The sequence below is a fragment of the Mesoplodon densirostris genome, chromosome 1, assembly GCF_025265405.1.
Source record: "Mesoplodon densirostris isolate mMesDen1 chromosome 1, mMesDen1 primary haplotype, whole genome shotgun sequence".
NCBI classification, from domain to species: Eukaryota; Metazoa; Chordata; class Mammalia; order Artiodactyla; family Ziphiidae; genus Mesoplodon; species Mesoplodon densirostris.
In genome coordinates, this window is record NC_082661.1 from 235,199,059 (window position 1) to 235,223,388 (window position 24,330).

At 36.4% G+C, this 24,330-nt stretch overlaps 1 protein-coding gene across 7 annotated transcripts in view; it reads right to left on the bottom strand.

The window, feature by feature from the left end:
• Positions 1-24,330, bottom strand: part of FBXW7 (F-box and WD repeat domain containing 7) — a 210,507-nt gene that overhangs the window by 159,813 nt on the left and 26,364 nt on the right. The window contains exon 2 of one of the 7 annotated variants that reach the window (XM_060116353.1): positions 6,554-6,634. The exons of the other annotated variants lie outside the window; for them this stretch is intronic. The gene's annotated coding sequence lies outside the window, so the exon portion shown is untranslated. The remainder of the gene's footprint in view (positions 1-6,553; positions 6,635-24,330) is intronic. 7 annotated transcript variants of the gene reach the window in all.

The window sequence follows — 24,330 nt, forward strand, 5'->3', positions numbered from 1 at the left end:
ATGCGGGGGACATGGGTTCGCGCCCCAGTCTGGGAAGATCCCACATGCCGCGGAGCGGCTAGGCCCATGAGCCGTGGCCGCTGAGCCTGCGCGTCCGGAGCCTGTGCTCCGCAACGGGAGAGGCCACAACAGTGAGAGGCCTGCGTACCGCAAAAAAAAAAAAAAAAAAGGAAGGTTGGATTCAAGTAAAAATATAAAGGAAAATAAGGAACAAGAGAAGGTCAGCCAAGAGAATAAAACTATAGAAGAAAAAAATGATTGGAGAGAAACATTATTAACATATACCTTTAAAGAAGCTATAACATATGTATAACTGAAAACTCAGAAGAATAAAAGCAAAATAAAGGAACAAATATTTAAAACTATAATTTATAGAGTATTTCCAAAACAAAAACAAATATGTATTTGTATGTTGTGGTGGGCAGGAGGAAATACAAGATACATTAATTCTGGCAACAACCTACTATACACTTGGAAAAACCCAGAATAATAAACTTCCAAAATATAGCCTAGTAAAACTTCAAAAGGAAGTAAGGAAAAAAATCTTTGGGTCCTCCAGACAAAAAACACTAAGCCTCTTACACAGGACAGAAGGTAAGGTTGGCATCAGATTTCCCAAGTGCAACAGTCAAAGTGAGGTAACAGTGTAGCATCTTCTTCTAGAAACCCAAGGAATGAAAGTGTAAACTAAGGATTTTATATCCAGTCAAGTATCCTTATAACTACAAAGTCTATTACAGAAATAAACATGCAAGAACTCTGGGACTATACTATTCATAGCCCATTCTGAGCAATCTACAAAAGAATGAGATTCATCCCATTAAAAAAAGACAGCAAAAACTTTGGCAAAAACTTTACAACAGTGGGATAAACATTACTAAAACAAAGATATGGACAAAGACAGAAGAATAGTACTTAAATATTATATTCTCTGACAAATTATCATGCAATTTTTTTAATGTGAAGAAAACAAGTAACAAACAGAAGAATCAGCTCATTGGAGTTGAACAGGTAATAAGTGAATGTCAAAGGATATTCATTTAATGCAAACAAAGCAATTATCAGCAGTCTAAGCCTTTGCCTAAGGGGACCCTAATGATATTATAAAAAGTATTACTTTAAAGTTAGCCATTAAAACAAAAACATCAACCTTCCTAAATAAGAAAATAATCTTCAAAAAGAGTAAAGAAACAGCCCATAGAGAGAGAAGAAAAAAAGTTTACAGCATAAAACAGCAGTAAATGCAATGTATCAATTAGAAGAAACACTGTCATATCAAGATATATAAAAGGCTTAACTCTCCTATTAAAAGGAAAAAGTTTCAAACTGCTTATTTGAAAACAGTATTTACAAAAACAACAAAAAAGATAAAAAATATTTAGGATTAAACATAAATGTGTGAAGTCTCTATAAAGAAAACTTTAAAACACTTCTGAAAGATACGAACCAAAGTAAACAAATGAAAAAAAATCCCCTATTCTTTTGGGAAGGATGACTTAGCCTCATAAAGATACTGATTTCCCCACGTTAATGAGTAACATTATTCAAATAAAAATACCAACAACTGTTTTCCCAGAGCTCAATAAGCTGATGTTCAACTTCACTCATAGAGAATATGTATATATAGTATATTCTTGTTTGTATAAAATAAGAAAATGAATAAAGATACAAACAGAAATACATGAACACATAATATGCCTATTTTTATAAAAGGACACATAAGGATAAACAAGAAACTAATGAAATTGGTAACTGCAGAGAGTGAAAATAGAAAACAGGGAAGAAGAGAGTAAGACTTTTGAGAATGCCTTTTTACATAGTTTTGACTTTTAGCCATTTTACTGTTTCACTAGTCTCAAAATTTTTTTAAAATTAAATCAGTAATGGGGGCGCTAAAACTGAATAGAAGCAAAAAAAATGAACCTAGTGTTTATCAAACTGGTGGCATAAAAATATATCACTAATTAAAATAATTTATGAGCATAGTACTCTGATGCATACCTTCATTGGGATATATTACATGAACAAAATGCACAGAAATCTTCAGCTTTCTTTACTTACTGGGTTTATTGTTGGCAATAGTATTGGTGTGGCAATTCCAATATTATATCATGTATATTATAGGTCAGAGAAAATTAATATATGTATATTGATGCTACTGTTAACCAATATCCTCACTGTGGGAGAGGAGAGATCCAAATATGAAACAGGAGAAGAGAAGGACCCTGGGGTACTGGACTGGAATCACAAATATTAGTAGTTTTTTTAAGTATAACTCCTTGCTCCCTGTCCAATGAAAAGAACCCCTAGAAGCAATGACGACCAGTAATACAGAACACATTCAGAGCTCATGAGGTAGCCTGTAAGTACCCAACAAGAGGAATGGGGATTACTGGAGAAATAGCTGTTTCCACGTCTAGGGGCAGTGAAAGCATAGGGTAATAAGAATGGAACATTTTGTTGTGCCAGAAAGTAAAGAAGTGATCTAAAATGATGGTACATATCAAAGAGACATAAAAACCAGACTGAATGAGTTTCTACTGCTGAATTTTAACATTTTGAGCCTTCAAAAGAAATGTAACAATAATGGATCTTAGCCCACTGAATAAAAAAAGAATCCATGAGCCCACAAGAGATAGTGAAAAAAGGAGGGCAGAAACTCTGCCAGCTAATAAATGTGGGAAGAATAATAAACGAGAAAATCATCATTTTTCAAGCAACAATATAATCAACGGTTCAGGCAAAAATCAACAAAGGATACTAAAATCATTAGGTCAAAGGTTATTGAGAAACAATATTAATTCAGCCTGAAGGCATGGATTAATTACCAAAGGGAAAAATACCTTTGTAATACCTTTACAACAGAGACATTTGGCAGCACCAGCTAAACCAAATAATCTAGCTTAACATCACAAATAATGGAACAAACTAATAATAATACAAAGGGTAAAATAAGCAAACTTTAAGTACATACATATATCAACATGTATAAATCTTGAACACTGAGTGAAAAAAAGCATGTTACAAATGTATGTAAACAATATGATACTACTTAATTTACATTTTAAAACCAAATCAATACTATTTATCTTTTTATATAAATGTGTGCATAAAAGTATAAAAAAACTTAAAAGATACCTTGAGATTAGTAATTACCTCTTGGAAGCAAAAGAATGAGATCAGAAATCTTCAGCCATATTTTTAATTTATTTTAAAAATTCTGAAACAATTATAGCAAAATATTATCTGTTAATTTGGTCAGTATGGATACATGAGCATTTTATATTCATCCCTGTAATTTTTATACTTTTAAATATTCCATCATTTAGAAATTTAAAATTTTAAATGAATTGCTGCTACAAAAATTTTAATTCTGTTATACACCTATATAATACTTAGTTCTGTAATTCCTGGTATTTAAAACTACTGATTTGAAGAACTTTTAATTTAGAAGCAGGCCCCCAGTGCCTCCTTCTGCTTTAATCTCTGATGTAAATTAACAGAAGCAAATTAGCCCTTTCAAAATGATTCTAAAAAGCAAAATGCATTTCATTTACCTAAATAAAAAACAACTTGGAAGGTACACCATCTGAGTGGCATTACACCATCTCTAAAGTTTAATACTTCCTGTATCTCATATTGCTCTTAATATGTATCACCATTTGGAGAACTGAAAGTTTATCCATTCTAATAATTCAGGTTTTTTTCAATCATTTTGACCTAATTTTACATAACCATCCTATTAAAGTTATAACTTTAAATACCAATTAATAAGTCTATAAAAAATCTACTACTGTTGTAAAAATGGTGCACAAAAGATTCTGAAAACTCAAATTTTAAGTGATTTGATCATAAGTTAGTTCTTCATCACATTCCTTATAATGCTTTAATCTATTTGTAAAAACTTTCTATTTTCTGCTTAAGAGAAGGTCAACGGCTTTCACTTCACTACTCCAACATAATCATGAATTGAAATAAGAACTCTTAGCTCTTTGGACCGACAAAGCTACCAGTATGCCTAAGCCAATAAAGCGATTCCTTCATTAATGCTGCTAATAAAGCAACCTTTTGTTAGTCTATGAAACATCAGAAACCTCAGAGACTCTAACTTTGCAATTTTTCCCTGTTTTTGCCATACGAACTTGAAAGTTCTCTTACATGCCATTTGCTTTAACAACTAAAACATGATCATTCTAGAAATCTGACCTTCCACTCCAGGTAATTTAATAACATATTAGTTCCAACTTCAGAAAGCTGTTCCTAGATGAAACTACTTATATTTTATTTAATTACTCTCTTCTGTTTTCCCATGGAGCCAAGTTGTGTAGAAATCTGTGCCATCATCTCATAAACAACTAAAGGAACAACACCTATAATAGTCTAAAATGAAGAACAAAAATGTTCATTTACCCAATCAGCATTAATCAATCAACTACAGTAAGCAAGGCATGGAAGATACTGCAAAGATTAATACACAATCCTTGCCCTCGAGCAATTCACTTTAAGGAGTAAGACAGGCATCTAAAAAAATTACTATAAGGTAGCTTATAATAGTATTAACTACTAAATATAATAGCATGAAGGATATCATTAAATGAGCTTAAACAAGATAAGTCTTTAATGAGGAGATTCTTGAGGCTAAATAAAGGAAAGTATACCTTAGGCTTAGTGAATAGCATATACAAAAACAGATACATGAAACACCACAATAAACTCAGACATTTTTAATTAATTTAGCAAGGCTAGAATGTATCATATGTGTAGGGAGCTAGTAGGAAATGTCTGTCAGTCCTTGAAAGGCCATGTTTTTATTGCTCTAGAATTTGGACTTTATTCTATGCAATGGGTAGTCATTAAAAGATTATAAGATATATAAGATTATAAGATATATGGTGTTCAGGTTTGTTTTTTTAGAAAGTTTACTCCTGAGATATGTGAACCCCCAAAAGCTTCTATTTTCAGTAACCTCAGAATACATAATGCTTTGGGGCATGCAGGGTACCCCAGGAATACATGAATGCTAGACTTTCAAATATGATTCATGCTCAGTATAATTATATATCTATTATGTACTGCTAATTTAACGTTAGCATTTTCTAAACTAATTGCTAATCAAAGAGAACTATCAATGAATAAATAAAATACTGGTTCTAATAATAATCAGGCATTTTAAACCCCTTCAAAGTATTAGAAAAACATCAGTTTTCATATACTGTAAAGTCATATTATTGGTCAATTTTATGAGTTTCAGTTAAAGTCAACAGATTGCATTTAGAATCTATAAATTAACTCATAAAATTCAATTCACTGTAATCCTTAGTGCAAACATCCAAGGTACTGTCTGCCTAGCACCCCTGCCTTCTTCCAAGCACCATCTCTTTTCCCCAACTCCCCACCTTTCACACACATCCCAACAGCTACCTTGGGAACTCAGTGTTCTTACATGACCCTAGACTTCAGTGAATTAGTTCAACTTGACCAAGCCATACCAGTGAGTCTATTAATGCTTGGGGCTCAAAAATTAATCAGAACCTCTCTAGAGGCTGATGTGCTAAGATAAAAAATTCAGACTGGCTCTTTCTGCAGGTTTCCCACAATGCAGAAAAGCCAGCCTACACTGAAAAACATGAAGGAAAAAAGTTTATTTAATATACGATTCTGTTTATATTGTGTATGTTTGAAATTCCCCACATAAAAAGTTTTTTTTTACTTGAAAGTTCTGAAGACACATAAACAGTACCTATGTTCTCACCACTAGCTTAATAAATAAAACCTTACCAATATAATTCTCTTCCCTGTGAACCACACCCTGATTCCATGTCCTATCCCCCACCAACCACAATCCTGAATCCCTCTTCACTTTTAAACATTCTCCAAATATCAGTCTAAATGTCACTTCCTTAGGGGAAGGTCTTTCCTGACTCAAAACACTCACTAGGTTGTGTCCCTATTATGTACTTTCATGGCTTTTATCAGAGTTGTGATTAATTTGTTTCAGTACTTCATAACAATCTCTCCAGTAGACTTACTGCTTCCATGAATTCAAGGAAGTCTCTGTTCAATTCTTAGCTGACTACTAAGCTAACTGAGCAAAGACTTCAGTGGCTTCACGACAAAGAACTCGGACTTTACAAAACTAGTTGAGAAAGATCACTTAAAAAAAAAAAAAGTAACAACAAAAGCACGTCTTGAGAGGGAGAAGAAACTGATTTCCAGAGTTGCCATACTATATAATTTAAAGTGTCCAGTTTCCAACAAAAAATTACAAGACGTGCAAAGAAAATTCAAAGCATGGCTCATGCACAGAGAAAAAAAAGCAGGCAAAGAAACTATCCCTGTGAAAGCCCTGACACTGGACTTACTAGACAAAGACTTTCAATCAGCTGTTTTCAACATGTTCAAAGAACTAAAGGAAAGCGTATGCCAAAAGAACTAAAGGTCAGATAACAGCATCTCAACAAATAAAGAATATCGATAAGAAGAAAGACATTTTTAAAAGAACAAATAAAAATTCTGGAGTTAAAAAGTACAACAGCTAAAATGAAAAACTCACTGGAGGGGTTCAACAGCAGAATTCAGCAGGTAGAAGAAATAATCAGCAAATCCGAAGACAAGTCAACTGAAATTAACCTGTCTGAGGAACAGAAAGAAAAAAGAAGAAAGTAACATGAATTGATTCTCAGAGAACCTCGGGGACACTATCAAGCTTACCAACATATACAAAATGGAAATTCCAGAAGGAAAGGAGAAAAGGAGGCAAAAAGAATATTACAAGAAATAGTAGCCAGAAACTTCCAAAATTTGATTTAAAAAGCTAATCTAAATGTATAAGAGATCCTGAATAAGATCAACAACAGATTTATCATCAGAAACCAAGGAGGTCAGAATGCCAAAAGACTGTCAACCAAGAATATCCAGCAAAATTATCTTTCAAAAATGAAAGAGAGATTAAGAAATTCCTAGATAAACAAACACAGTGAATTCGTCACTAGCAGACCTGCCTTACAAGAAGTACTAAAATAAATCATTCAGGTTGACATGAAAAGTAATGGTTCTCTTCATTTCTTCATGAATGAAAGTTGTGTCTTTTCATGTCAACCTGAAGTGACAGAACAGATATCTACAGAACATGTCACCCCAAAGCAGCAGAATATACATTCTTCCAAGAATTCTACATATGTCAGGCCAAAAAACAGGTCTCAAAAATTTCAAAGAGAATGAACTCACATAAAGTATCTTCTCCAATCACAAGAGAATGAAAAGAAAAATCAATGGCTACAATAACATGTTACAATATGGATGAACCTTCAAACCATTATGCCAAATGAAATAAGCCAGTCACAAAAGGACAAATATATGGTTCCACTTACATGTGGTACCTTGAATAGTAAAATTCATAGAGACAGAGAGTAGAATAGAGGGTGTCAGGGACTATGGGGAGGGGAAGGCGGAGAACTTTAATGGGTAGAGAGCTTTTTTAGTGAGTTTCTGTTTGGGACAATGAAAACGTTCTAGAAATGGATAGTGATGACAGCTGCACAACACTGTGAATTTACTTAATGCCACTGAATTGTATACTTAAAAGATGGTGAAAAGGTTTTATTAGGTTCCCTAGAACCCAAAAAGTATTAAGTTCTAACATCTACTAAGTATCAGTCACTATACATACCACCTCATATGATCCCCACAACAATGCTGCCAGGTACTATTAATATCTGTTTTAATGATAAGGAAACTGAAGCACAAAGCAGTTAAGTCATTTAGTCAATGTCACACAGTTAGGAAACAATGGAACCGGGACTCAAACCCTGGCGGTCTGAGTCTTCCAGAGACAGCAAAAGTTTAAAAAACAAAAAACAATTTATAGCAGAAACTTAACTACTGTGTTAAACTGCCTAAGTATTCCTTGTAAATATAAAATGGCAAAAATCAAAATACAATCCTTCCCCTTCAATACTTTTAATGTCTATTTGCGTTAATGATAATGTTTAATGGTACAATTATAAGCAAAGCATTTTTATTAATCTCTATTATTTATTACTTCATACTGTCATTCGGCAGTAAGGCATATCAAAGTTTAAAATATATAGTATCAGTATAAAAAATAAGAAAACAACAAGCCCTTAAAGATCATTATCCCTGATAAACACCAAAACTAATAAGCAAAGGAGGAAGCACATTAGAGAAGAGGAAAAGAAAAGGTATTTAGAAATAATCTTTGTAAATAGGAAAGGAGTCTTTCACTCACATGGCTTCCAAGTAAGAAAAAAGACAACATAATAAAGCTCAGTGGGCTTCCCTGGTGGCGCAGTGGTTAGGAACCTGCCTGCCAACACAGGGGACACAGGTTCGAGCCCTGGTCTGGGAGGATCCCACATGCCGTGGAGCAACTAAACCCATGCACCACAACTGCTGAGCCTGTACTCTGGAGCCTGCGAGCCACAACTACTGAGCCCATGTGCCATAACTACTGAAGCCCATGCGCCTAGAGCCCGTGCTCCGCAACAAGAGAAGCCACCGCAATAAGAAGCCCACGCGCTGCAACCAAGAGTAGACCCCGCTCACCGCAACTAGAGAAAGCCCGTGCAGCAACAAAGACCCAATGCAGCCAAAAATAAATAAATAAAATAAATACATTTATTTTAAAAATAATTAATAATAAAGCTCAGGAGCGTTTTGGAACCAAGTGGCGGGCCTTTTGGTCATGGTTTCGATCTAAGGACACAGTATTATTGCTCCTTTTTTATCTGATGCCAATAAAATCAGAAAGAATTACTACCTATCAATCATTCTCTCACATTCATAACTTTTTATAACATACTGACCCATCAATCTAAGTATGCAATAATAGAACAGCTCTCCAATTTTTAAGATATCTTCATTAAAGTAAAGAAAAAAACTACACCAACATAGTCATTTAATAAATTTATTATGTTATGCACTAAGACAGCAAAAATAAATATACCCTGCCCTCTGAAAACTTAGTCTACTGGAGAGATTAATATGGAGTACTCAAATAAATCACAACTGTGATAAAAGCCATGAAAGCACGTAACAGGGGCACTTAACCTAGTGAATGTTTTGAGTCAGGAAAGACCTTCCCTCTAGGAAGCGACATTTAGACTGAGATTTGGAATTCAGGACAGTGGTTGGTGGGAGATGGGACATGGAAACAGGGTGGGGTTCACAGGTAAGAGAATTATACTGGTAAGGTTTTATTTATTAAGATGGTGGTGAGAACATGGGTGCTGTTTGTGTCTTTGTAACTTTCAGATTAAAAAAAACTTTTTATGTGGAAAATTTCAAACTTATACAAAATAAACAGAATAGCATAATAAATTCCTATATACTCATTACCCAACTTCAGCAACCATCAACATCCTGCCATTCTTGTTTCATCTATACCGTCCACACCCTGCCACCAACTTGACTGCTGTTTTTATATTTTAGGTAAAATTTACATATATTGATATATACATTTCTTAACTATACAACTTAACTATACAACTCTTGACAAGCAGATAAACTCGGGTAACCCACATCTCTATTAGATTCTCAATGTGTTCATCACTTCAGGAAACTCCCGTCTGCCTCTTCCCAATGGAGCGTCAGCACTCCCCACAACCAAAAGAACTGAACCATGTTCAATTCTTTTGAACAATTTTGAGTTCAATTTTTTTTAACCACAGATTAGCTTTGCCTGTTCTAGATTCTAATATAAATAGAATCATACCATATCATGCCCAGCATCTTCCACTGTGTTTGTGAGATTCATCTACCTTATTTGCATGCATGTTCCTTTCTATTACTGACTAGCATTCCACGGTATGAATATACCAAAACCTTTTAATCCATTATCCTATTGACTGATATTTGGGTTTTTCCAGTTATTAACTATAATGAATAAATCTATTACAAAAATTCTTGAAAAAGGCTTTTTGTGGATGTATGTTTTCATTTCTCTTGGGAAAACACCCAGAAGCAGAATTGCTGGATTCAAAAGTAGATGTATGCTTAAACTGATAAATGGCAAATGGTTTTCCGAAGTGGCTCTCCCATTTTATACTCATGCCAGCAACTTATGAGAGTTCTGGGTATCTAACTGGAAAATTTGTTGTTACAGTCTTTTTTAATTTAGCCCTTCTAGTTGGTTTTAAGTGGCCACCTCATGGTTTCAACTTGCATTTCCTTAACGACTAATGTTTATAACTTTGATATATTTTAAAAATTGGGGTTTTTTTTTGTTTTTTTTTTTGCGGTACGCGGGCCTCTCGCTGTTGTGGTCTCTCCCCGTTGCGGAGCACAGGCTCCGGACGCACAGGCTCAGCGGCCATGGCTCACGGGCCCAGCCGCTCCGCGGCACGTGGGATCTTCCCGGACCGGGGCATGAACCCGTGTCCCCTGCATCGGCAGGCGGACTCTCAACCACTGCGCCACCAGGGAAGCCCCAAAAATTGGGAATTTTTTAAATGAAGGTGAGGACTATACTGACATAGAAAATAACAAGAGCAAATGCTCTGGAGTAAACGATCTATCACATTTGGATAAAGAGGCCAGCAATGGCTATAGCAAGGAACAGACTAGTCACATCACATGGAAATTATCATGAGTTCAGATTCAGACTCTTTGTTTGCGGTGCCTCTGGGATAGCGAAGTAGAGTTATAAAATAGGTCTGGGACTTAGATAAGGAGGGGCTAGAGCAACAGACATGTACATCACTTCATTAGTGAAGATCGGAATGGTGAGACTGCCTGGGGAGAAAAGAACAAAAAAGCAAGAGAAACCAGCCAGGACCAAACCTCATGAAATTACAATGTTTAATAACCAAGCGGAAGAGAAGCTTATTAACAAAAAAAAGGCGTAAGGGTAACAGACCCAAAAGGTTTGAAGGAGTTGTCAACAATGCCAAAAGCTGCCAGGAGGTTGTTCTAAGCTGAATTGTGTTCCTTAAAATCCATATATTGAAGCTCTAACTTCCAGTACCTCAGAACATAACTGCATTTGGGAATAGGCCTTTAAAGAGGTGATTCTGTCATCACCTAGGTCTTAATCCAGTCTGACTTGTGTCCTTATAAGAGGAAATGCAGAGACATCAAGGATGTGCATCCACAGAAGAAAAGCCATGTGAGAAAGACACAGCAAGAAGGTGGCCATTTGCAAGCCAAGGAGAGATGTCTTAGAGGAAGCCAAACTTCTAGACACCTTGACTTTGGACTTCTAGCCTCCAGAATTGGGAGAAAATAAATTTTTGTTGCTTAAGCCACCCAGTCTGTGGTATTTCGTTATGGCAACCCTAGCAAACTAACACAAAGGTCAAGTAAGAGCCAGTCTAAAAATATCCACTCAATTTATTAACACAGAGGTCATTGGTATCATTAGCAAATACTATTTGGTGGAGTGAATAAATTGAAGAGGTGAGTCAAAGGTGAGAAATGGAAACACACTTAAGCAATGATTTCAAGCATCTGGCTAGGAAAGAGAACAAAAAGATCAGTAATGTAGTACCTATGAAGACATATAGTTTTGGTTATTTAAATATTGAGAACTGGGTATGTTTAAACACTGATGAGAAAAATCCAGTGTAAAGAAAGAAACTGAATATACAAAAGAAGGAGGAGATGATTAACAGTTAAGGTACCCCAGAGGGAGGGAAGGAAACGGAGAGCCTTAGACAAAAAGTAGTGTTGCCTGTATTTTAACATAAAAGAAGAAGAAAAAATAGTAAAGACAGTGGGCATCTACGGGTACTCCTATTTCCCTGTAAAGTAATAGGAAAAGCATTCTGGAGGAGGAGAAGGGCCATGGTGGAGGAAGTGTGAGGAGAGTGGAAGACTGAAACAGTTACAGTGACAACGAGACCAGCTGACAAGAGTAATGCAACAGATTTCCAAGCAGTAGTATGGCCTACTTATGGTTGAAGATCACAGATTTTTTTTATTAATTTTTATTGAAGCATAGTTGAAAACAGAATATTATATAACAGGTATACAACAGTGATTCACAATTTTTTAAGGTTATACTCCATTTATAGTTATTATAAAATGTTGATTATATTCCCAGTATAGCTTATTTTATACATAATACAACACATCCTTGTAGCTTATTTATTTTATACATAATAGCTTATATCTCCTAATCCTCTACCCCATCTTGCCCCTCCCTGCTTTTCTCTCCCCACTGGGAACCACTGGTTTATTCTCCATATCTGTGAATGCAATTTTTTTGGTTATATTCACTAGTTTATTTTTTAGATTCCACATATAAGTGATATCATACAATATTTGTCTTTCTCTGTCTGACCTAGCATAATACCCTCCCCAAGTCCATCCATGATGTTGCAAATGGCAAAATTTTCATTATTTTCTATGGCTGAGTAATATTCCATTGTGTGTGTGTGTGTACACACACACACATACACCACATCTTCTTTATCCATTCATCTGTTGATGGACACTTAGGTTGCTTCCATATCTTGGCAACTGTAAATAATGCTGCGATGAACACTGGGGTGCATGTATCTTTTTGAATTAGTATTTTCATTTTTTTTCAGATATATACCCAGGAGTGAAATTGCTGGGTCATATGGTAGTTCTATGTCTAGTTTTTTGAGATACCTCCATACTGTTTTCCACAGTAGCTGCACCAATTTACATTCTCACAGTGTATGAGGGTTCCCTTTTCTCCACATCCTCACCAACATTTGTTATTTGGGTTCTTTTAGTCATTCTGACAGGTGTGAAATGATATCTCATTGTGGTTTTAATTATCATGAATTTATAATGAAAGAACTATGTCCTTTCAGATGATTTTGACTGCAGCATTCATGTGGTCTACAAAGGGAGGAAGCAGATAATTCTGAATTGGGATTTTGCCAGAGAATTGGGAGAAATACATGCAAGTAAAAGAAATTTAGGATATGGACAAGAAGTAGACAACAGACTCTTAGTTAACAAGAGATATGAAAAATGGAAAAGTATGATGACTGGAAAAATGAGAGGCCAAAAGACTGGAAGTATAAATGAACTGGTAGAATAGTTATAATGGCTAATCAACAGTTATATAGCTAATCAAACAACCCTAAGGGAAACAAAGTGCTTATTAATGATTTACTAGATGTAACAGTTATTGATATAATAATTCCCATGAGATTGAGGAATAGGGTAGACTGGCGGAGAAAGTCACTGGATTTGGTGAGGTCAGGGAAATGAGACTCAGAATGTTGGTGCATCATCCATACAGATGCTGAAATTATCCAGAATCACTGTAGGACCTGGAATGTACAAGGAGATAGGAGCAATGAGCCATTGTCTTAGAGAAATAAGCAGAATCTACCAGGAAGGCAGTAGGTGGCAGCTAAAAGGAGGCTAAGAACAATAATTGACACTGTTTTAAAGCTTTATATATATTAATTTACTTGATTCCTTCAATAACCTATAAGGAAAAAAATGATACTACTACTACAACAGCAGATGAAGAAACAAACTCAGAGAAGTTTTAAGAGATTTAACAAAGGTTGTTCTCTTAAACCACTATGCAGTCCGATACTGCAGTACATCAAAAACCAAGGTGATAGCAATACAGACCACAAAGAATCCCCAGAGTGAAATTTCAATTACAGAAATGTAGAAAGCATAGGCTATCCTTTAGTCCCAACAATACATCAGATCAGATCACATGAAAAGCCTTCCCACAGAAACTTCATCCAGAAAGGATAAATCAAAATCATTCATTTAAATAAATCCTTTAGCTACCATGAAAGAAACATCTTTAAGTGCCAGTAATACAGGAAAAACTAACGAGATTACAAATTGACAGTGCTTCTGCCCTAGGATGGGTTACTAGTCTGAACGTATATATTTGGCCTTTAATTCATATGCAGGGATTGTAGATGAGAATTTTGGCCCTTGGTGAGAGACTTCAGAACTCAGATCTCCCTTCCTCTTCTGTACATTAACACTCATATAGAGCCAAGACCCAGGGAGGGCTGCAATTTTAGTAAGGGGTCCTGAACAGCTCAATAAGACAAGTAAAATAAAGAGGCTTAAGCCTAGAGAGCAACAAAAACATCATTATTCCCTGATTATATGGTTAACTACATAGGGCACCCAAGAGAATCTATCATTAGAATTAAGAGTTCAGCAAGGTTGCTGAATACAAAACCAATATACAAATAGCAATATGTTTCCCATATTAATTGGTTACTGGTGGTTACTACTATGTAACCACCATTTACAAAACGTATTTTTATAAAAATGTATCATTCACAATAACAAAAATCAAAAAAACCTAAGAATAAGTCTAATAGAAGACTTTCATGAAAACAATACAACTGTATTGAAAAATTAATTAGAGAATACCTAAATAGAGATGTATACCACAGTCATCCAATAAGATGACAATTATCCCGACTGTAAACCAGTAAATTCAAAGAAGTTCCAATCACAATCCCAAACAGGGTTTGGGGTTTGGTTCTTTTGGATTTTCTCTGAGGTGGGGTGAAATTTGACAAACTGACCTAAAATTCATTAAGAGAGAGAAGACACCTTATCAGACATCAAGACATATCAAAACAGCTGTAATTAACACAGTATGATAGTGACATGAAAGTAGACAAATCAAATACTTTTAAACAAAGTTAAAAACAACCCACAGACTAGAAAGATACTTGCAATGCATATTACCAAAAACATTAATATCCAGATTATAAAAAGAATTGCCACAAATCAGTAAAAGCCAACGCCTAAGAGGAAAGAAAAAACAAAAACAAAAATTGCAAAGGACACTGAGAAAAGATTCACAGACTAGGAGACCAAAATGCAAAGACGTTCTACTCTACTAAAAATCAAAGTAATGAAATGAAAACTGAAATTCCATTTCTTATCTTTCAGAGAGGGAAAAATTAGGAGCTAGATAAAATAAAATGTCGTTAAGATGTGGGAAAACATGCTGGTGGCTACAAAGTAGTACCTCCACTTTGGACTGGACTTGGCTTTACCTGGTAAGATAAAGCGGCACCTATACCCTGTGATCCAGCAATTCTACTGCTGGGTGTCTAGCCTAGATAAATTTACACAGTGACTAGGTATCTATGTACAAGTCTATTCATTACAATACTATTTGCCAAAAGGTAGAACCTAGTTACCTCTCAGTATAAAACTGAGTTTCACTCAACATGGAATACCAAACAGCAGTTAAAAAGAATGAACTAAATCTACATGTGAAAGAACAGGGGAATGGTGCACCAGGACTTCAGGATAATGGGTACCTCTGAAGGAGGGAAGAAAGGATGAGGAGGGGAGAATTTTAAAAGAAGAGAAAAAGCAAATGAGGAAAAAAGTTAACATGTGCTTGATCTTGAGGCGAGGCACAAAAGTGTTTGTTATATTACTTCCTGTACGTTTTTGTATGTTTGAATTATTTCATTTTAAGAGATTGAAAACAGTAAGCTCATTGATTATGAACAGCAGTTCCAGAGGGTACAATGCAAGTAACTAGAAAGTAAGAGAGAGATACATAGAAGGCTTCTGTCAAGGCAAAAACTTATAAAACATTTTGAAGATGGTAATTTAAAAGATATGGCCACCTAGTGATGAAAACAGGGATGAGAGGCAAGTCTCAGACCTCCTGAGGAAGATGAAATTGGGCCTCGTGGCCAGACAATTTTGTCTCACTAGGACCAAGATAGAGTCTAATCAGTTTATTATCTCAGCTCACTTGGCCTGGCATCATTGTGATTCTCAAGCAACTCTAATCACCACATGTTATAAACGTGACCATGCTGGACCTTGAATCCAACAGGTGCTAGGCATTCTGCTAGATAATGCAAGGGACAGAAAGAGGTACACTACCAGTTCTCAGGAAGCTTATCCCTTAGTGTGAGAACTAAGATGCATACAGAAAGAAAAAAACTAGCACTTAACACCTAAACAAGTGCTACTGGAATTCAGAGGAAGAAAAGAATCCATCAGCTGCTACGATGTAAAAGAAAGGTTTCACCACAGCAGTGGAACTCATGCTGAGTAGTGAAGGACAGGAAGCAATTCAAAAGGTACAAAAATTGGCATTCTAGGGAGAAAAAAAATGGTAGACCTCCAGGGAGGAAAAATAGAGTGCAAGTGCTTGGTAATTTTTGGATCTTAGTTAGAAAAATAAAATACTTTGACAATAAACAAAGTCTTTACAATCAGTAGATCAATCAGGGTTTCTACCGACAAACAACAGAACCTACTTCCCATAGTTTCACCAGAAAAGGAATTCATTAAAACACATTAGATGATGCACAGAATTCCCTGCAAAGAGGCAAAGAATCAGCTTGGGGGAATAACAGCCAGAAAAATACCTAAGTAACCTCACCAATTATTCCCACTCTTTGAGCCCTTGGTGCCGTGAAAGTAGAGCCTCAGACTGTAAGGCTCACCAGAACATCTGCCCCACTAAAAGCTCAACGTCTCAGCACCCAACATCCACGTTAAGAAGCAATCCAAGCACGAGCTGCTACCCTACAATTCTCTCTTCTGAATTTATGTATTCCACAGATGCATCTGATCAACAGAATCTAGGTCATGTGCCCATGTCCTAGCTGCAAGGGATGTTAGGAAATTGAGTTCTGCCTTCTGTAGGACTCCTAACATACCAATTTATCCAACAGTGGGAGGTTATTTGAAATTAGACCAAATACAGACCAAGTCTTGGCTATCGAACAACATGCACATTTATTCCAAACTTCAATTGCCAAACAAGATTCTCAAGCCTGACAGATTATAACCAAGCCTTGTACAAACAAAACTCTCTGTTCCTCAAAGGGCGATGAGAATCAGTCTCATCAGTTATTGCGCACAGCTCCAATATCAGAATCTCTGGGTCGTGTCCCCCACCCTCCTGGTTTCTTCTATAACCTATGGACAAAACTGCAAAGGAGGTGAGAATGGAAAAACAAATGAAAATATTTTTTAATGCATAAACACAGAGAGAAGGAAAACTTAATAGGTTCTAGAGACCTGACCTGGGTCTAGGAACCGTGTGAAGAACTACAACTCACTTCAGACCTTCCCTTGTGAAACCTAAAATTTTTGGTTATACAGATCTAGTAGGACCTTAATGGTCCGCCCATCTACTTTAGATCTACAGATCCCATGATCATTTAGCCACAGCCAAAAAGAAGCATTCAGGTCACTGCATCTCTCATCATCATGCGGATCATGCTACCTTATGGAAATGACGCCCACCTTGCCTGTGAAATTTAGAGGCACCCTAGACTCCCACCATCTGAAATCAGAAAGACAATTTCAATGGAATTAAATTAAATTAAATGCAGGTAGGTCTCCTACCTACAGACAATAGCAATTATTGCTATTGTCCTCAAAGTATTCCACATTACCTTGGTGAGTAAAGTGTCTTCTGGACCTCCTAGTGGATAACAGTGGAGACAGAAGAGGTGGGTGAATGGGCACAATGAAAAATCCACTCCATCAGTCCTCTGACCCTTAATCTTTTGACTTCTTCCTCTACATTATACCATGAGTTCACAGGCATTCAAGTTCATTAGTATAGGCCAATGTTGAGATCAGTCAAAGAAACAAACAATTACCTCTCTTAGCTGCTTGAGCTGGAATAATGAATTGAGAATCTCTGGTAATTGCACCATGCCAATACTCTGAGCCAAATGTAAAAGCATGTTTCCCTCTCATCATCAGAACCCATGTCTACACATACTCCTGAAATTTTTTCTGATATGTTAGCAAAAAAATTTTTTAAGTTGATATATAATCCCTTCTTCTCATTTTGACTACCCAAAAGTACAGCATGCTACAATCTGACTCCAGTTACAGATCTGGAAACAATGAGAATTATAGGAAGGAGTATGAGGAAACCGGCTTCCCCTTGAATGGTAACTTTCATAAGCAAGGTTATTACAAGTCTTCAAAGAAGACAGGGAAAGATGACTTCTGCCAGCAAGAGAGACTTTATGGTGTTTGGAGACTTGATTTGACTTGTGTCCATAATTCCATAAATAAAGAAAATGTATTCAAAAGATTATTAGCAGCCATAAATATGGCATATGTCCAATAAAAAGAGGAACATATATTTTACATTGCTGTTCCATCTCCCCGAATTTTCTTAAAATTTGACAAAATAAGATTTTTCTATTTTATTTTGTTATGTATTTACTATTTATTGTTACAGCTTCTACATACTAAGATGAGGCAGCATTATGGTACTCAAATTCAAGAGCAATTGAATTTATGCCTCTAGAGGGCAGCATTTCTCATAGGATAGACAGGTTTGACAAATAAAAAGGAGTTCCATTGTCCAAGAAGTTTAAGAAACACAGGATAAACAAGCTTTAGCAAGTTTCTTTCTTGTAAGATGTCCCAGAGTCTTTAATATATCACTGTGCATTGTGAATCTTCAATAGGCCATTATTATGGTATATAGTATTTCTTCAAACTTAATCACAGAAAGCATTCTTCAAGGACCATCGCTAGTGACTACTCCTACAGAACAAATTTTGGAAACAATCTAGTGGACAAATTCTATTAAGACAAGTTTCACTTCACTTTTTATTCACAGACTTGCTCCTCTGATTTTTAAAACAGGTCTTTAGACATCCCCCTGTATTCACAGATCATAACTGAGAATGAATAAACATTGCCATTCCTTTATTTTGAGAAAATCAGAAACTTTGGAGAACTTACTGCTTGTTCAGAAGACAACAGCAAAAAAAAAAAAAAAAGAAAAGAAAAAGAAAAAAGAACAAAAGAGAAAGAAAAAGAAAGAAAAAAAAGAAAGAAAGAAAAGAAAAAGAAAGAAAGAAAAAAGAAAGAAAGAAATGTTGGTGCTGTAACTAGTTGGATATGGCCCCTCCTAATTTAAGAACCACAAAGGAGTTGAGGGATACTTAATAAAACATTTTCATATTTACCCAAACTCAGAATATTAAATACTTAAGCTCCATTAACAATCTTTCCACAATCCATGTCAACTGAAATTAAATTTCATAATTTAAAGATCTGTTGTGAACCTGATGAGATCTCTATAGATGAAATGTTCTTAATTCTTTGTGAGAGAGCACTTAAAAAAAATAACTCCCCTAATTTTGTTGTTGCTTGGTCTTTCACCGAAGTGATGAAATAGTTTTTAGAATATAGACATGTTCCCATTCTCAAGTACTCTTGCAAAACACTTGGAGGATAAAAGGCGGGCAGGCCATGACTTCATATATAATATGTGTGTCCAAGTATTTTATTACTAAATATCCTTTAACTCATAAACAATGTTTGAAATGTTTTTAATTTTTCATGACTATGAGGCATGCCACAAAGAAAATGAAAATACAGGCATGTCTCGGAGATACTGCAGGCTTGATTCCAGACCACCGCAGTAAAGCGAATATCATGATAAAGTGAGTCTCACGAATTTACGGGTTTCCCAGTACAAAGTCATGTTTACACTATACTATAGTCTATTAAGAGTGCGATAGCTTTATGTCTAAAACAACAATGTACATACCGTAATCAAAAAATACTTTATTGCTGGACTTCCGTGGTGACACAGTGGTTAAGAATCCGCCTGCCAGTGCAGGGGACACAGGTTTGAGCCCTGGTCCAGGAAGATCCCACAGGCTGTGGAGCAACTAAGCCCGTGCGCCACAACTACTGAGCCTGTGCTCTAGAGCCTGCAAGCCACAACTACTGAGTCTGCACTCTAGAGACCGCGAGCCACAACTACTGAGCCCACATGCCACAACCACTGAAGCTCGCCCGCCCGTAGCCTGTGCTCTGCAACAAGAGAAGCCACCGCAATGAGAAGCCCACGCACCACAACGAAGAGTAGCTCCCGCTTGCCGCAACTAGAGAAAGCCCGTGCGCAGCAACGAAGACCCAATGCAGCCAAAAATAAATAAATGCGTAAATAAATTTTTTAAAAAATACTTTATTGCTAAAAAATGCTAACCATCATCTGAGCCTACAGTGAGTTGTAATCTTGTTGCTGGTGGAAGCACTTGCCTCCGTGTTGGTGGCTGCTGACTGAATCAGGATGGTAGCTGCTGAAGGCTGGAGCGGCTGTGGCCATTTCTTAAAGCAGTGAAGTTTGCCACATCGACTGACTCTTCCTTTCACAAATGATTTCTCTGTAGCATGTGGTGCTGTTTGATAGCACTTTACCCACAGTAGAACTTCTTTCAAAACTGGAGTCAGTCCTCTCAAATCCTACCGCTGCTTTATCAACTAAGTTTATGTAATATTCTAAATCCTTTGTTGTTATTTCAACAATCTTCACAGCAGGAGTAGATTCCATCTCAAGAAATCACTTTCTTTGCTCATCCATAGGGAGCAAACTCTTCGTTCAAGTTTTATCATGAGATGGCAGCAATTCAGTCACATCTTCAGGCTCCACTTCAAATTCTGGTTCTCTCGCTATTTCTGTAGCAAGAGAAATCTGTAGTTCCTTCCTCCACTGAAGGCTTGAACCCCCTTTAAAAAGTCATCCATGAAGGTTAGAATCAACTTCTTTCAAATTCCTGTTGATGCTATTTTGACCTCTTCCCATGAATCACCAATGTTCTTACTGGCATTTAGAATTGTGAATCATTTCCAGAAGGTTTTCACTTTACTTTGCCCAGATTCACCTGAGGAATCACTATCTATGACAGCTTTAGCCTTACAAAATGCATTTCTTAAATAATAAGACTTGAAAGTTGTAATTACTCCTTGATCCATGGGCTGCGGAATGGATGTTGTTAGCAGGCACAGAAACACTAATCTTGTTGTACATTTCTATCAGAGCTCTTGGGTGACCAGGTGCACTGTCAATGAGCAATAATATTTTGAAAGGAATCTTTTTTTCTGAGCAGCAGGTCTCAACAGTGGATTTAAAATATTCAGTAAACCATGTAGTAAACAGATGTGCTGTCATCTAGGTTTTGTTGTTCCATCTACAGAGCACAGTGGAGTAGACTGAACATAATTCTTAAGGGCCTGATGATTTTCAGAATAGTAAGTAAGTATTTGCTTCAACTGAAAGTCACCACCTACATTAGACCCTAATAAGAGAGTCAGCCTGACTCTCTTGAAGCTTTCTGAAGCCAGACATTGACTTCTCCTCTCTAGCTATGAACGTCCTAGATGGCATCTTCCAATATGTCTGTTTCATCAACACTGAAAATCTGTTGTTTAGTGTAGTCACCATCATTAATTATCTTAGCTAGATCTTGAGGATAACTTGCTGCAGCTCCTACATCAGCATTGCTGCTTCACCTTGCACTTTTATGGAGACAGCTTCTTTCCTTAAACCTCATGAACCAACCTCTGCTACCTTCAAACTTTTCTTCTGCGGCTTCCTCACCTCTCTCAGCCTTCAGGGAACTGAAGAGAGTCAGGGCCTTGCTCTGAATTAGGCTTTGGCTTAAAAGAATATTGTGGCTGGTCTGATGTTCTACCCAGACCACCAAAATTTTCTCCATATCAGCAATAAGGTTGTTTTGCTTTCTTATCATTCATGTATTCACTGGAGGAGCACTTTTAATTTCCTTCAAGCACTTTTCCTTTGCTCACAACTTGGCTCACTGGCACAAGAGGCCTAGTTTTCAGCCTATCTTGGCTTCAGCATGTCTTCCTTACTAGGCTTAATTGTTTCTAGTTTTCAATTTAAAGTGAGAGACATGCAACTCTTCCTTTCACTTGAACACTGGGGCCATTGTAGGGTTATTAATTGGCCTGATTTCAATATTGTTGTGTCCCAGGGAACAGGGAGGCCTGAGAAGAGGGAGACAGATAGGGGAATGACCAGTTGATGGAACAGTCAGAACACACTGCGTTTATCAATTAAGTTTGTCATCTTACATGGGTGTGGTTTGTGGTGCCCCAAAACAATGACAATAGTAACATCAAAGATCACTGATGACAGATAACAATTACAAATATAATAATAATGAAAAAGTTTGAAATATTGCAAGAATTTCCAAAATGTGACACACAGACATGAAGTGAGCAAAAGCTGTTGGAAAAATGGCACCAACAGACTTGATTGACACAGGGTTGCCACAAACCTTCAATTTGTTTTAAAAAAAAACACAGTATCTGCGAAGCTCAATAAAGCAAAGTGCAAAACAAAAACAAGGTATTCCTGTAGTTCTAAGAAACTCTTTCCAGGGTTCTTGATTCATAAGTCCTCTTGGTACTGCTCCTGTGACATTAGCATTATCAAAAAAAAGACTATAATGCTTGGTCTCAAGTCACCAAAATATTTTAAGCAAGTATATAACCAACTCTTAAGGTTTTCATTTCCAGACCTGGAAGTATACAGTATATAACCAACTATCAAAGTTTAATTTCCAATACAATAGCCATTGGCTGCATGTGACTAGTGAACACTTGAAATGTTGACTACCATTATCGAGTTAAATTTTTATTTAATTATAATTAATTTTATCTAAATTTAAAAGCTGAAGTCATGTAAAATGTCTTTCTGTTAAAGAAAAATGTATTGTTGTGATCTAGGCGGCATCAATTAACTATTCAACTGAAATGACTTTTTTTCTACATACCAATGTAATGATAGTGTAAAGCATTTACTTAAAATTTTTTTGCATAGAACACAAGTTGCAGTGATGCCTATGGAAATCGTAATTGATAACCAAATGGAGATACCTTTTCATTTTAATTTTTACTTTAATTTTTAAATTTTAATATATTTTGAATATAATTAAGTTGTTTCCTTTAACTTTAAAAAAACAAATGGACAAAAGGGTGGTGGGGGTAAACAAAAATTTTAAATTAAAACAAAGGCATTCCATCCCTGCACAATCAAGGAGAGACACAGAAGTTAGTACTATCACTAGAACAGTGAAGTGAGACTGGAAGAAGATAATCCACAAATTCTAATAGGAATAATAATCACAGTTAGCTGTGGTAGAGCAAAATTAAAAAGCTGTTTCTTATGTAGAAAGTTTTTCAAATAAAAAAGTGGACAATATTAAGAGACATTTTCAGCAAGTATGCAATAAATTTTTATAAGAAGTTTCCTAAGTCAAAAGAGAAGCAACAGGGACTTTCCTGGTGGTGAAGTAGTTAAGAATCCACCTGCCAGTGCCGGGGACATGGGTTCAAGCCGTGGTCCGTAAAGATCCCACATGCCACGGAGCAACTAAGCCCGTGTGCCACTACTACTAAGCCTGCACTCTAGAGCCCGCGAGCCACAACTAACGAGCCCACATGCCACAACTACCAAAGCCCGGGCGCCTAGAACCCATGCTCTGCAACAAGAGAAGCCACCGCAATGAGAAGCCCGTACACCGGCACGAAGAGTAGCCCCTGCTCACCACCAACTAGAGAAAGCCCACGCTCAGCAACAAAGACCCAATGCAGCCAAAAATAAATAAATAAATGTATATAAAAAAAGAGAAGCAACAAAGTTAGTCACCTGATATAAGAATTAAATGTCCCACAGACATTTTTAAAAGATTTTGAAGGGATCTGGGCTTATGACTCTGACCAGCTATAAAACGGCAAAGGAAGGAAGGAAGGGAGGGAGAGAGAGAGAGAGAGAGGGAAGGAGGGAAGGGGGGGAGGAAAGGAGGGAGGAAGGGAAGATAGTATATATAAATATTTCAATTATAGACATTATAGACACTGAAATATAGAAATTTCAATTATAGACATTTCAATTATAGACATTATAGACATTGAAATAGAGATATTTCAATTATAGACATTTTGTTAGAAAATTATGAGAAATACTAAAAAGGTTATTTTACAAAAAGTGGAAGGTCTTCATTTAAGCCACCAAACAATTGTCCATCATATGGAAGACCTTTCTAACAATATCAAAAAATCAACAGATTTGAGAAATTACTTTTCTTTTAGCTTTAGATAGCCATGTGATATGAGAGCCACTGCCAAATTAAAACTTTAGACACATTTTCTTTGAAAGGACTTTGAAATTTAAGAAGAAATGTCGATATGTAGCTTTAAAAAATCAAAATTGTGGCACAGACCTTTTCTCATCTTTTACATCTGTCAAAGAATTTCAGCTATAAATTAAAAAATTAGTTTCTATCTCAACAGACAGTTCCAGTCATGTTAGCTCAAACATCCACACTGATTGGAATTTTAAAAGAAGAAACTGGGGCTTCCCTGGTGGCGCAGTGGTTGAGAGTCTGCTTGCCGATGCAGGGGACACGGGTTCGTGCCCCAGTCCGGGAAGATCCCACATGCTGCAGAGAGGCTGGGCCCGTGAGCCATGGCCGTCGAGCCTGCACGTCCAGAGCCTGTGCCCCACAACGGGAGAGGCCACAACAGTGAGAGGCCCAAGTACCGCAAAAAAAAAAA